The following is a 15,505-nucleotide window of genomic DNA, read 5'->3' as shown; positions in this document are numbered from 1 at the left end:
TTTGATACATGAAGATGATGGAGATCACCAGTATCAGTCAGGAACCTTTATCAGTATGTTCAAGTGTGAGATCTTTCACAGAGCATTCCTGAACTGTGACAATTACTACTGTCAAAATATCAAGCATTTTCCTGGTCCTAAATCAGAACGAGGGGAAAAAAAACCAACCAAAAACACATTACAAAGCTTGCTGATATTTGATACTGAGGGCGTTTTGCACAACCCCAAACTCAGGAAAAATTCAAATATTTTTCTTTTTATTTATTTTTTTTAATATTGGAGTGATTACTTAAGATTCTCTTGCAACAAGAGTTACAAACACATGCATAGCACTTCACGCTTAGTGACAGTCTTTCACCCAGCAGGCTTGGGAAAAACAGCTCTGTCTTCATGATACAGTTCAGAAGGGCTAGTTTAAATTAGAAAAGAAATTTCTTAACAACCTGTAAGTGATATTGTTATATTATATTGTAGGAAGGTATTTCACTAAGTTCTAATCTACAGTTGCAATGATTACACTGTCTAGAAGTTTTAATTTTTTTTATTTCAAGAACTTAAAAGTTGATTTTGTGTTTCAAATAGTATTGTATAATTTTTTAAGGCAGGTAAAAACCAGAATTCTTTAAAGTGTGTAAGGCATGATCACGCAAGCAGCCTCACTTGTGCAACAGTGTTCTTCCTTGTGTCTGGCCTGTGAAACAGGATGCAGGACTGACTGATAAACACATTCAAAATATGTTAAGCAGCTCTGCAGGTTATCTCATTGTTTATTTAGTTATTCTTTTACAGTTACTCTAAAAACGGGATAATTCTATATATTATTTCCCTCAAACAGGAGGAAACCATAACATTTCCCCCCAACACAGGGAACAGTTTTGCTTTGTTTTTAAATACTTCTCCGCAATGGAACCAACTCATGAAGTGCTTGGTGCCCCAAAAACTTGCTGCAGCTCTCAGCATCTTGCAGACCCAAATGTACTTTGCTCTCAGCTGAATGAAACCAGTTCTTGCATCTGAGAGCTGCTATAACAAGATTCACTAGAATTTTCTACACTGAAAACACCAGACAATCTACACAATCCACAATCTGTACAATTTACAGCTCTATCACCCAGATTTTTACAAAGATATAAATAGGGTAACACTGTTTAAGTTAAAGTTAAACAGAACCTGTTGTGCCCTTAAGCTCTCTGCAGCAGGAGCTAGAAAATTCACTGTTCCCTGAGCTCTGAGGTTGCACCTTGTATACTATACACAAAGCAGGAAACAAAACACTGCGTTAACCCAAGCTGTCTTCCACACAATGGGAAAAAGAAGTTCACCTAGGGAGAAACTGCTGTGTTACTTATAAGACTGGAAACATGAAAAGCAAAGAAAGGAAAGTTGTAATTCAGTATTAGAGATTTTCAGACAAGTAATCATTAAACCAAATGCATGTGCACGTTCCGAGGGAGTTTCTGCCCACTGCAAACAATCCCAGCATCAACTACAATAAAGACTCAGCAACATGGTTTATGCACCGTTTCAGAAATATTACTGACAGAAGCAGCTGCTATACACAGATGATCACATTCTTCAAACCTCTTAGCTTTGATATCAACAGGAATAAGCTTTACTTGAAAAGGATTTTTTTTTTTACTACAGGGCTGCAAAAAAAATGACAAAAGCAAAATAATCACTACTAAATAGCACAAGACTACTGTGCAAAAAGAACTGCAGCAGATCTCATTTTGAAAGAGTTTTATATTCATCACAAAGCCATATGCTTGAAAACAGTGACAGGAAAAGAGCCACCTACATTCAGCCAAACCACTGACCACATGCAGTCAATAATAGGCTCAGCTATTTTCATGCACTAACCTTTTTCTCTGCCACTAAAAACAGTTCTCTAGTTCAGTTTAGGTCCAAAATCCCATAAATGTTACGGTTGGCAAAGCTGGCAGAGTTTCAAAGGCATTGCTAGAATGATATGTTTCAAATCTAAGAGGAAATAAAAGTATTCTCACTTTATCCTTCATCCAAAAAACACATACCCAAAACTTCATCCTCTCTACCTTAATCTCCCAATGCATACCAGATGTAAACATCCACTTTCAACATCTAGTGCCACATGTTGCACAAACACCCACCGACCCACAATGAAGTTTAAGACTAAGCCAAACAACAAAGTGCCATCATATTAGGGATATAACCCTCATATTAAAGATGTAACCCCCAGACTCCCCACCATAGTGCTCAAAGCTCAGTTTGAAGAACATGCTCAGACACTTACTAATGACACTAAATTGGTTTTCATCTCATTAAAGCCAGGGGAAACAATTAAGAGGAATAACACAAATATAAACAGTCCATTAATAAGTTTTTCAAGCTTTTAGTTACTAAATACTATTATCCTTGCTTTTAAAGTCTTGCAGCATAAATACTGCAGGAGGCCTTGGCTAACAAACACAGTGAAAGACTTGCAAATCTCTCTCTTGCTGTCAGCTCATCAAGCACCAGGATATACCAGAGGTGAACTTTAGAAATTTACAGCAGATCCAGAAAAGAAAATGGCTATTCCCACACAAAAAGAGCTGACAAAGGGATTTTCAGAGATTCCCCCAGCACCCCCAAGGGTAAGAAAGAGACAAGCATTATACATCACCATTAGACCACATTGAGGAGTTCCAATTACATTTAAATGAAATTCATAAAAGTGTAATTTAAAATTTATATTAGTTCTAGGACTAACACTATCAAAATCAACGCAGCAGAGCACTGAGCCCCATTCTGATATGAGAAGCCAGAAAAAAAACCCCAAACTCCTCGGTAGCTCAAAGGACACAGATTTGTGGAGACAGAGAGAGGCCAAACGTGACGTTCCCGTGCTGGTTTGGGGACTGGGGTGCTCCCTGCGTGTCCATGTGCAGGGATTGCTGCCGGCACACGGAGCTGGGCAGCCCCAGATGGTCCCAATGTGCCGGCAGACCAGCAGTGCAACACTCCCTGACCCCAGGGAAATTCAGCGCCCTCCCGCAGCCTCTGAGGGGCTGTGCAGCGCCACGGACCCACACAGACCCACACAGGCTGTGCTCCAAAGCTGCCAGCCTTGGGGAATTCGTTTTATCCTTTTCTCCCCTGATAAAATGCAGATTCAGGAGGGATCACTCAGCTCCAAAATGCAGCCTCGGCATCTGTTGTAAGAGCTCTCCCAACTACTCGGAAAAATGGAAAAGTGAACTGTCCTCTTGTGTGTTGGGGTTTTCAACAAAAAGGTGCCAAACAGATCTGTCTCCCAACACAATGCAAAAAAAACCCAAAAAAACAACCCATCAGCGTACCTTTAATATTTTTCTTTTTAAAAAGTGAAACCTGGAAAGGATTTCAGGCAATGTCCAAAATTATTGACCTTCTAACAAAATGGACTCTGTTTGTATAAACATAATTAGCATTAAAAAAACCCAATCTATTTCTTATTCAGATGGCTTAAATGCCAGCTTTTAAAATTAATTCCCATGGTTTTATGTGAAGGAAACAAAAAAAACCCCAAACCCATCTGGAAATAAGCAGCCTATACAACACAGAGTAATTGCCAAAGGCAATTCAAACTTCCTTAATCTTTCTGGGGGTACAGGCCTCACCAGCTGCATGACCCAAAAATAACCAACAGTTTTTCTTTACATTTCAAGAGTAATCCCACCTTTCCCTGATGGGCCATAAACCAAAATTTCATCCAAAGATATATGAAACACATACACAGTTGGATTTGAGTGTATGGGAGGGAAAGGTTTACTTTAAATCTGAGTCCTTAAATCCCAGTAAAGTTAAGGACAGGAAAGGGCTACAGACCTACCTGCATGAGAATGCACCTCAAAGCAGGATATTAAGGGAAAGTAGAGAACCTACAAGGAATGGAAAAAGGGACTGATCAGCAAAGAGAGCTGGCACTTAGAGGTCAGGCTGCAGAGGTTAAATGCAAACTGCCAGGAGGCCAGGAAAATGGGAACTCACAGACAAACAAATGGTTTCTCAACAAGAAATTAAGAGCAAGAAATGAAGAACTGATGTCAACAAGGAGGAGAAATTAGGAGGACAATGCAAATATTAAATTAGTATTTTGCATCATTTTTTCCTGTAAGAATAATGTTGTGTATGAGGACAGAGACAGAATACCTCATGGGAACAAGGACAAAGCACTGCGAATTACCACATCCATTACTAAAATGAAATGAGGCTGCTTAAAAAAATGCCATCCCAGAATACTGAAAAAAAAAAAAAAAAAAGGGCTATATATCAAAATTGCAGATTTGGGCACGAGGATTCTCAATGAATAGGACATTTTCTGGGATAGCAGCCTAGGGCTGGAGAAGAAATGTAGAACCTGTGTTCAAAAAAACCCTGTTAATGTGAGCTCAGGGCTCCTCAGCATCTCATAACAACTGTTCTAAGGGGAAAGAGCACCCAAGAGTAACCAGTGACTGGAACATAAATAGAAAGCAGAATGGAAATGTGGCCCAGATCTTCTCCAATGTCATACTGGTTTATTTTTCTTTGATTAAATTTCTTGGTTAATGGTAACACATGAGGATCACACCTCATGGTAAATTACTGGGATGGAGAAAATATTACTAGTGGTGGTGTTCCTCAAGGGTCTGCTTTGTTTAGACTTCCTATTTTGCACCTGGGTAAAAAATAATATAAACAGGTTAGGTTTTGGGTTGCTGTCAACCCAAGTATTTAAAGTTGCAGTAATGTGGTAAAGAACCAAACTGTCATACAAGAGGAAAAGCAGGAACTTCTAGACTTAAGGAACAGAAATGGAAAGAACAGAAAATCATAATAAAAAAACCAGAAAATCTTGGCAAGAAGGTGCTGCAAGTCAGGGCTCTGCTTGAAACAGTGAAGAAGGAGAGGGACTGGCTCTACTTGTTCCCTCCCAAAGAGCAATTTCTATGTACAGCCAGCATTTTGTCAGGAGAAGGGAAATCTGTTAAAATTCCTTTGTATTGCAGGCAGTAATGATGGTCTTGCTTTTCTCCTACAAACCTTTAACACTCTGCTGCCCAAGAGCTCTGACAGGAGGTGATGGATCCTCTCTGTTCCACAGCTGCAGCTCAGGTCTAACAAATTTCTGCTGTTTACCATGGAGTGAGGTTCTGCAGCTCGTGGTACCAGAGGGACAATTCCTTATGAACAGGTACAAAATTGAGCACTCTGAGTCTGGCTGTGACTGTGAGCTCCTACAGCCCAGGACTGGGAGCCCAGCCTTCCCTCCCTATCCCAGGCTCTAAAATAAATGGTGGTTCCTCCAAATAAGGAACAGAAGGTGCTGAAAGAGTCTACCCTACTTCACCTTCGAAATAATATTTTAATCAACTTCCATGAACCTGAGCACAAGATGCATTTTCCTATTAGACCCATAAAACCATGCACCAGTGGGGAAAAGTTTGAAGTCTTCCATACCTAACAGAACTTACTACCTGTCCCACTAGAAAAAAAATCCAAGTCTATACATGCCATGAATTTGAAGTGCATACTATCATGAATTGAAAACTGTACCAGACAGGAAGTGTGAGTTGAAATTGCTGAGAGCTTGATGGAGAAGATCTCCTTTAGCTCTGCTCTGGGATGTCTTGGGAGGACTTAAATAGACTTTAAGATGGTTACAACAAATTAAATAGCTTATTATATATTACATTACATTAACTGTCCTACCATGCAGCTCACATTTCATAGCCTATAAAGATTAAATTTTCTAGCACAAATTGACACTTAAGGTAGACCTGTGCCATCTTCAAACAAGGAAGTTTAACCGTAACTGAAATTGGTATCATTAGATTTAAGGACAATGAAAGGGGCAGGCAAATTGAATCTCATTTACATTTTGACACGGCTGCATGGAGCTCTTTTTCTGTATTGTTGGTGAGAGAGCTTGAAAAATGTTCTGTTTCTCAAGTCTAACAGACCTGAAGATTATTTTCCTTAAATTTTTCTCATACAGACTAATACCTGCTAAGTTTTTAAAAGGAAGGGAAAAAAGAAAAGGAGGCACTGGAAGAGATGTTGTGATACTGCAGCAACTATCTTATGAATAACTCACTTTTAAATAAGGTGCTCAATGAGTTCAAACCCATAAAAATTCTATGGAAGAAGAAAGCCTCTATCCCAGCTGATCAAACTCCAATCTATTAATTTCTAAGCAGTACTTATGGCTGCATTTCACACAAATATTCTGGCTGCAAAGAACACAGGAAAAGATTTTTCTGGGGCAGGATAGTCTTTGTGAATGAAGAGAGTCATGTAACACTCCTCAAAGCTGTTCCCAATTCTTGGTTTTACCTACTTCAGCCATAAAACTACATTGACTTTTCTACAAAACACTTAAGAAGCAGACAAAGCCCAAAACCAAGTGAAAAATACATACTTCTACTGAACATACCAAAATAGAATCCTTTTTCCCTCGACCTTGCTAAATGTCACATGCAAACTTAGTACCAATCTTTATTTATTTTGTGCCATCATTCACAAGCAAAGGTGAGAAAAGTGGCTCCATAAAGTCCAACCTTGCTAAACAGTAATTTTAGGTCAGCTAAAAATGGCTGAAAGTAGACATCAGGTATGAGGGTCTCATTAAGTCAAATTCTTCTAAAGGTCAGTGGCTCCCCATCTTACACCACAATTAAACTTCAGTTAACACAACTGGCAGCTGTCTGAATGCCATGGGCCCAGCACTCTGTGCTTCCCTCAGCACACACACAGAGCACAGATCCACAGTGGTTATTAGCCTCTATTTCCTCTCAGTGCAGGTCTGGAATTACATTTTTGTCCACAATTTGATGGTTTCAATGAGAACAGTTAGAATAAACCAGATGATAAAAATACCAGAAATTATCATACACGAGAAAAGTGGAAAAGGTGGGAGGAAGGGCAAGAGGAACAGGGAGAGGAAAAAATTGTTTATGCAAAAGGTAACTCCAGGCCATGAAACGATCAGGTTTGCTGTTTTCTTGGTTTGGGGTTTTTTGTTTGTTTGGTTGGTTTGTTTTTTCAGAAGACAACCTATCCTTTCATTTTGCTCTAGTGTGTTCTGCCTATTTCACTGCCCCACAGCAAGGCACTGCTGCTACACAAACAAGTTAGAGATCTGAAATTAATGTATTAGTATTATTCTATGGTTTTACTAAATGATATCTCAAATCTTGAATAGAGCAGCCAAAATGAAGTACAAAGAGTCAGAATGGTATTATATCAAATATATTGCAGGAAGAATTCTGCTGGCACGCTACAGAAAACGTCTCTTATTTAAGGAGTTTTTTGCTGTTGTCTTTCCGTTGAGGAGCAGCTGTTTTCCTTTTTCTGGATCTAAACCAAGACAGTGGTATGAACATAAACAAAAGTGACATGAATAAAGCATGAGACCTGTTATGTTTCTCTTGTTTCGTTTATGTCTATCTTTACTGCTGCACGTTGTCCACCATTCACTGATATCAAAATACATGGAAAGGGGGGGGGAAAAAAGCCTTCCAGAAAAACTTAGTGCATAAAATACAGAGCTGATGATTTGAACTCACCATGTCAGACAGATGAAGATGGCTCCTTAAATACAACAAACCAGTACTGAAACCAAGGCAAACAAAAGGAGCATCCTAAAGAGAGATAAAGGACAGCTCAGGAAGCCACAGAGACAGGGCTAGTCCTGGTTGTAAATTCTAGGCCAGCTTTTTCCTTTCTTCTTCCAAGGAACAACTTGAGATCAACACAACAGAGTGATCTCTCTGACAAACAGATTAGCAGCTTCTAACCCATTACAGCACTGGTGTCTAAATAATCCACACAAAGACCAATCTGTTGTGACTGTTGCTATCAACTGTTTCCAACCAACTCACAACAGACCCATCTTTCTTCTTCTTGAGGTTAGTTAAGGTTTTTTTTCTTCCTCTCCACTAAATGCATAACAAAAGCAACAGGTCCAGGCCCAATTTTCATCTTTCAGTGGAAAGTACTGTTGTATCAAGGCAAGTTATGGCTCACTCACTGTACTACTGGGAGACACCACAGAACAAAAAGATGCAACTACAAATCTGTGTGGGATAAGGAAAAGAATCAAAGGGAGATCTTCAGCTTTTACAGCAGTGGAGTCACCATATTTGTTTTTTAAAATGAATGTCACTGGATGGGACTGTCTTAACTTGAAAATAAGAGTTCTTCCAGGCCACTGGCAGTTACTACAAATTGCAACAGTAATTACTGGGGAGGGACTGGCTAACCTTACAGGAAATATTCCCACTATAATAGACATGAAAACTATAGATCCAGATGTCCTTTTCTAGCAGCAGCACCAGGAGATTTTCTTGCTCCTCCTCACTGTCCCAGCTGTCTCTGCTGAACTCAGCAGCCTGGAGAATTTACCAGCCGAGAAAGGGAGGCAGGAGCTGCTATAATGACATGGTTACTACTTGAAATCATGGCACGGACCAACTACTAACAGTTTTAAACTAAGATTATCAGTAAAAAACAAAGACATCTGACTTCAAGCAACACTAGCATTGTCCCGATTTTAGAAATGCTGAGAGCAACTGCAAGCCTTGTCTCAATCAGTGATAGTTTCTGCTGTTCAGTGTTTCAAATCAGCACAAAGTAGACAAGTAAGGCTTGCAATTACACTTCAAATTCCCCTCAAATAATTCTGAATTGCATTCCTTTACCTACACAAATAAATAGTCTTAGTTCATAAAGCTCTCAAATGCTAAATTACCGACTAGAGTACACTTGCACTTGCTTGGCATCAAACCCTTCCATCTAGAATGACAATTTAATGCAGATTTGGCCAATGCTAAGGAAAACATGGGTATTTATTTTAAATCCCACTGCAATAACATTAAGTTAACTGAAATACAGGTATCAAACTCTGTGTGTGTGACATGAACCACGGGAAGGTTAATCTCACATCATACCTCGAGTTCTACACATTCTCTTTACAGGCTTTTTCCATTTAGATTTAGTGTCAGTAAATGATGCATTTTATTTTGCCTCAATTCATTTAATAGAGCAGCTGAGTAAAAACAAGGATGTCAATAACATGCAGTAATTTAACTCCCTCACAGTGGTATGCAGAAAACTGAATTATACTTGGTCAATAAGGTCAAAATGGAAATCAATATATTATAAAATTCTTCTATTGCATGGCATTAACAGTTTGTGTTTGTTCCCTTGCAAAGACTGAATGACTTTGTTCTCCAAGCTTCTCTGAGCACTCAATCCCTACTAGTAAATTGCATTTGCTTAATGCACAAGTAAAATCAACTACCTGTTAATACTGCTAATCACTGCACATCCGTTAGGGAGAGCTTAGGGAAAGAAAGGAAAAAACCCAAGGAAACCAAAGAGACAAAAGTACATTCATAGATAACTTTATAAATAAGGACTTTAGAGTTTAAGGGGAAAGCAAGTTAACTTTTAACACCCAACCCTAGAAACTATAAAAAATAAGCTTCAAGAGCTACTTTTTTCCTGTCACAAATGTTAACTTAGTGCAATCAAAAAAAAAAAAAATCCCACAATTTTCAAATTAGTAAGAGGTTTTACATGAAAAATCACTAGCAAATTAGTTTAGTTAGAACAAATAAATTTGGTTTAAAGCAATGTCAGTAAAGGCAGCAAGTGTGGACATAAACCCCCTGAAAGGCTGGTTTTGCTTATATGGATCACTTGAACTCATCTTAGGACCCTCCCAAAATAAGCTACAGCAGCAAAACAAAGTTACAGCTCCTTGGCAGTCCAGCACACTGAAGTCACTAAGGCCTTTTTGAGGTAATTGGAAATTGCAAAGCAGGAACCACCATTTCTTTTTTCACACATCTACAAACTGATGAAAAATTTCAGAGAAAAAACACCTGCAGTTTAGTATCTGTTCAAAGCTGAGGTTCTCTGAAAGCCCGACTAAACACCACCGAACAGATTGTTGATATTTAAGAAGCTCTCATACTACAGAGAACCCAACACCATCTGTATGGGAAACATCTTTCTCAAAATACATCTCCACCTCCGAGGTTTGGTCTCAGCCTTATCAATCCACATCTGTCTTCACCCGTGTGAACAGCCATTGGCAAAGGTTTATGAGAGACACCCTTAAAACTCCCTTGAAGTTCAGTTTTACTTTTGGGTAACAGCTCTAACCCAAAGGCTTTTACAAGTATTTTAAAGAGCATCTGTTTTGAAGTTGCAGAAGCGAGAGGTTCATACATCTCACATGTGTTTGAGCCAGGCAATCAGTAAAGGCTTATCTTTACAATCAGATCATCAGCAAAAGAATTCAGTGATGAGTTACAAACCAACTTCTTCTGCAGTTCCTTCACTTAGGAAGCGGGTCTGACATCAGGCACTCTACCATTACTTGAGTTGAGGTTAATTTCTCAGAGCATGTCCTCAGTAACAAGTGGTTTCTGTAAGAGCAGTCAGAGGGAAAAGATTTACTCGAAGTCCCGTCCTGCTCCTGTCCCGGTGGAGACAGGCTGATACTCGCATTGCGCAACAGGAGAACCCGCCCCGTGAGGGCCCCGGGGCGCTGCTCAGAGCCCCGCTGCTGCCAGCCCCGACACGGAAAAACCCTGCCATCAAATTCCAAAGGAGAGGCTTTGCTCTGCTCTCCGCAGAGGATTCAGCATGTTGAGGGAAGAAGTTTCAAAAGGAGGGGAATGACACCTTAAAAAAAAAGTTACAGTAACTGAAGTGAATTTTCTTTTGATGTAGATTTTTTTTTCCTTATGTAAGAATAAAGGTAAAAGATCCTAAAGGTTCATTTTTGATCCTAAAGATTCAAAGGTTGGGCTTTTTCTGAAGCACAAAAGCAAACTAACCCCCCCACAATATCTTTAACACACTTTATCATAATAAACACACCAGCGATTACATGAATTTTCACCAGTCCTGATGACAGTTGCACAGCACAGCAGCCAGACAGGCAATGAGCCATCACACTCTCTCATTTACCAAGATTATCAGAGATGCCACCAACAATTTCGGGGGTGGGAGGGGATTTGCCAGAGCTATGAACAGAGTAATGACCTATTAAGCTTTAGAGCCTACTCTGATAACCCATAAAATTAAAATAACTAGAAATGTTAGGTTTTATGGGCTTTATGGATTCCTAGATACATTTATGTAACTAACACCGTCAAACACTCCAAGCAAGAATACAAAGAATTATATCCCTGCAAAATGAAATTCCTGGTAGTCTGTTTTTCTACATCTTAGATCCAACTCCACAGGAACAAGATTGACCAAAAGCAACCAAAGACCCTTTACTTCTTCCTCTCATTTGCTAGGCAGACAATAAACGCAACATAAAACAAACACCACAAATGGAATAATGACTGAATGCAAACACAACTGTAGCTACTTCCAGACTGATTTTTTTCTGTGGTATATAACTGTGTCACAACGAGTCCTCCCCACAAATTTCAAACCCAAGTTTTCAAACAATCAAAATGTAAAAAACAAATAATTCTATTTGACCTTCATTATTTAGGTCTGTGTGCCAGGTCTAATTAGTTCTCACGAGCAGACTCCACTCCTTAAAAACAGACTGTAGAAATACATTTTTCAAACTAAAAGGAACACAACGCATTGTTTTGATGCTACAGCCTGAAGCCCTTTATCTGAGTTTTATCAAAGTATATTCTATCACTGATCAAAGCAGCAATGACAACTTAATGTTCTCTAAAGTTATATATTGCTGTGTAAACTTCCCACTTTTGTCTCATGGCCCCTGGCTCAGCATGACATTGGGGGGGACATTCAAAGGTCAGGAGATTTTCTTTCCAAAGCCCTCCGTTCCTAAGTGGCAGCTCTCTCTCTATCCATGGCAGGAGTGGGGAGACGAATCCCACCAGGGCTCTGTTCCCACAGACCCTAAAAACTTCAGGTTCTCATTTCTTCTGTCAGATGTTTGAATGACAACTTGGTATTTTACCGTATCAACTATCTGTCTGTCTAGCAGCATTTCCACATCACCCTATTGCTCATTTTATTGTCATCTCAAGACCATTTCTCACTCGAGTATTAAAATCAATATTTAATCTTAAATTTCTTTCAATTTATTGCTTTGCATATACCATGTAATTAGCTTTTAAAAGCAAAGTCTGGAAGTTACTTGGACATGCAAGTCTTTCCCTTTAAAAAAAAAAAGTCTGTATTTTAACAATTCACTGAGAAATCTCCAATTGAGTTTACTAGATAAATGTTATGCAATTTTATGTTTAATGAACTGTGTTGAAATGAGTTGTATTTAAGACTCCTTATTTAATAAAAAGGCGTAAGAACATGTAACATAACTACCATGTTTCTACAGTCATATTAAGACCTCCCAACATCTTCACAGAGTTTTAAGCTTCAGATGAATGGTTGTCAGGATTACTTAAAGCACTCTCAACATGTTCAAAATTCCTGCCTACCCCCACAAACAAGAGAAAACCCCTGGAGAAACAGGCTTACAGTCACTTGAGAAATCAAGGACTGCCGAGCTGAAGAATGAGCCAGGATTTGAGAGGCAGCACCGAGAATCTCCGAACAATAGAGAATCCAGTTAAATCTGCTCCCATCCTCTCAGGAATGCGAGAATCATCCAAGTACCCACCATTAGAAGCTCCAACTCCTTTATCTCCTATCTGAGAGCCCTCAAGGGGAACAGCTACGGGGAAAGCCCATGGCCCAGAGCTCAGCAACAGACGTGTCCCTGCAAGGATTCTGATTTTCAGGAGCGCTGCTAAGCCAGAAGCTCAACAGGCTTGGGAGCATCACCGGCAATAATGAGTTTGGCTCCTCCTGCTCCATCCTGGTTTCACCTACACCTCACCGGGTTTCTTCGGAGCTCCTCTTCAAAGGAGGGAAGGAACAGGGATGGGCTGGAGGGGGTAATTCTGTGAGTTTGGTGCATGGAAACCTTTCACTAGGATCTCACATGGAACAGAGGGAATAAATGGCAGCATTGGCCCTTTCTCGGAATCCAGTTTCGAACCGAGAAACATGGGGATCTGGGATTTGGAATTGAGAATAAAATCAGAATTGAAAATAAAAAAAACGGGGCAACAGCAAGTCACAGGCAGCCTCACATGGACACAGTGTTAACCCTCCACAGTCAGGTCAGTTCAACAATAAATAAAGTTAATAAAGTAATTAGTGATCAGAACTCAGGTGGTGTCATTCTGAGATGTCTCTGTCCAGGCAGGTGATGCCACCAGAAGTGCCACTACAATCTGGCAACCAGAAAGAACTACCACATAAAAAGGGAACATGGACAGGTCACTCTCTGCCCAGATCAAATTAAGAAATTCCAACAAAACAAGGATGAGATCTGAGGTGCTGATGTACAGCACCCAGCTCCCAGACACTCCTGGATCTATTCATGAGCTCAGTAATTACATCAGCATACTGCTCATGTTTAAATACAGTCAAAACTCAACCAGGTACAGATTTTTTTTCAAGTTAAAGCATCACCAAAGCCAGAGGCCAAAAAGAGTGTGATTGAGCCAAAATCATAATCTTGCAAAAATGTGCAAGAAAGAAGAATCAAAATCAATAAAGTTATGTTACAATTTTGAGTGACCTCTAAATATTATAAAACTAGTATTAAAAAACTCAAAACACCTGGTCATTACTTGTGCTACAATAGGATTTTAGGCTTCCAGTTATTGACATGGAGCCTCAGTGTCAGGTTCAGTTTGTGCCTGATCTTTTTTTCTTTTATGGAATGACCACAGAAATCTGTTTTATAAAACTTCAGGTACTTGAAAAGTATAATGCACTAAACCACATCACAATTTCTTTTTTTAACTAAGCCCATGCTCATTAAAGGAGCCTAATTTCTACATACTTTTCCCAGTGATTGCTCTGAATTAGAATAGCAAATTTTAAGATGGAATTTTCTAGTCCAATAAGCCTGGTACACAAAGCAATATTTAAATCTGTAATTTAAATGTTACAATGAGAGACACTGATGGCTTCCTCCAACTGGTTCCCATTAGTTTTCAGATTAATGAATTACAACACACACACACTGAGCACATGCATTTCTGAGGACCTGCTGTGCATCCCCAGAATGAGGAATACCAGGAATACCACAGGCCATTGTTGAAAGAGATACTTTTGTTGGATTTTTTTTTCTCTCTTAACGTCATTTCTGCTACAGTTACAGGAAATATTTCAGTTCCAGTGCACCCAATAGAAGCCCATCTGGAAGAAGTGTTGGAACAAAAGCCTATATTGGAACAACATTTTTAACCATAAAATATAGGTCTGGAATTTTTCAGACTATGTTTATACTATTTCTGTTACCAGCATCCAGTGACACTATGAACCTTCCGTGGTACACTGAAAAATGTTGTATGATAATAACAAAGAGGCTTTTAAAAGCCCCTCAACAGGGGGGAAGTGGAAAAGAAAATAACACTAAGAAGGGGCAAGCAGACAAAGAGAGAACAGTGAGCAGCTCTATGCACAGATGACTCATTCTGACATTCTATACAGGTGAGGGTATACAGGAAAAACTTCAGTTAACGAAAATTTCCAGGAATTTAGTGGAATTCTTTTATTCTCTGTCTTCACTTCCCTCCCCATAAATTTCAAGCACTCCGAAGTACTAGTAGTCCTCCTGAGATTTTAACCCAAACCAAATGTTTGAGCAAGGCAGACTTGCTATAAAATCTCAAGCAACCAACATCCTTTAATTAAATAGGTACCACTGTGTTTGGAGGTGCATGGAAGTTAATCCATAAGGAATACCAGCTGTACAATACACTGCCCTGTGCTTTGGACACCTCTAGGCAGTCTCAAAGTCCAACCCCAATCATTTCCCATCCACGTTGCCATTTTGTCCCTGACTCCTCCCCTGCTGTAATTTCACTGGGGAAATTTATCTTTAAAAAAATTCAGTCCTTACAGGCTGCCTGGATAGGGCTGTATTGGAGTTTATACAAAACCAAAACATTTAAAATCTCTCCCTCCTAGAAATCTTAGGAGGAATGACTTTGAGATACCATCAGGTATTTTTATTGTGCTTCTGGATTAATACAGCATATTCCAGTGCTTTAGGAAAAAAGTAATAATTAGTTGTTGTTGAACCTAAGAGGTAATGGTTTTATAAAGCAAACTGAAGCTAGAATTGAATTATTAAACAGAGCATATACTTTACAGATATGTGCAAAGAAAATCTTGTTTTTAATAATTAGGCATCAACTCCTTCACAGAAAACAACATATTATTATAATAATTAACACATTTTTATTTAGGAGGCCATGCTCCTTTAAATAGTCACATACTTCCAGAGTGCAAAGCTCATGTAACTTAATCTGTGTTTTCCTCAAATCCCCACAAGTGCATTTACTTAAAAACACCACGCTCCTGGATGGGTGCCTGGCGTACCAAACCTGGCCCGTCGTGCATATTTTTATCCCTGTTACTAAATTAGGAAAGCAGAGTGGACTAAGGTTATGCCAACTTGGAAAAAAGACCAGGGTCTGCATCAGTTTGT

At 39.3% G+C, this 15,505-nt stretch overlaps 1 protein-coding gene across 5 annotated transcripts in view; it reads right to left on the bottom strand.

The window, feature by feature from the left end:
* LRRC28 (leucine rich repeat containing 28) overlaps positions 1–15,505 on the bottom strand; it is a 51,386-nt gene that overhangs the window by 20,031 nt on the left and 15,850 nt on the right. The window contains exon 1 of one of the 5 annotated variants that reach the window (XM_066196099.1): positions 3,833–3,865. The exons of the other annotated variants lie outside the window; for them this stretch is intronic. The gene's annotated coding sequence lies outside the window, so the exon portion shown is untranslated. Of the gene's footprint in view, positions 1–3,832; positions 3,866–15,505 lie in introns of those variants that run through there. 5 annotated transcript variants of the gene reach the window in all.

Source organism: Chamaea fasciata, unplaced genomic scaffold (genome assembly GCF_029207755.1).
Source record: "Chamaea fasciata isolate MVZ Bird 193981 ecotype frontalis unplaced genomic scaffold, bChaFas1.0.hap1 SCAF_14, whole genome shotgun sequence".
Taxonomy (NCBI): domain Eukaryota; kingdom Metazoa; phylum Chordata; class Aves; order Passeriformes; family Sylviidae; genus Chamaea; species Chamaea fasciata.
The sequence above is the reverse complement of the archived record's forward strand: the minus strand, read 5'-3'. Positions and strand labels throughout refer to the sequence as shown.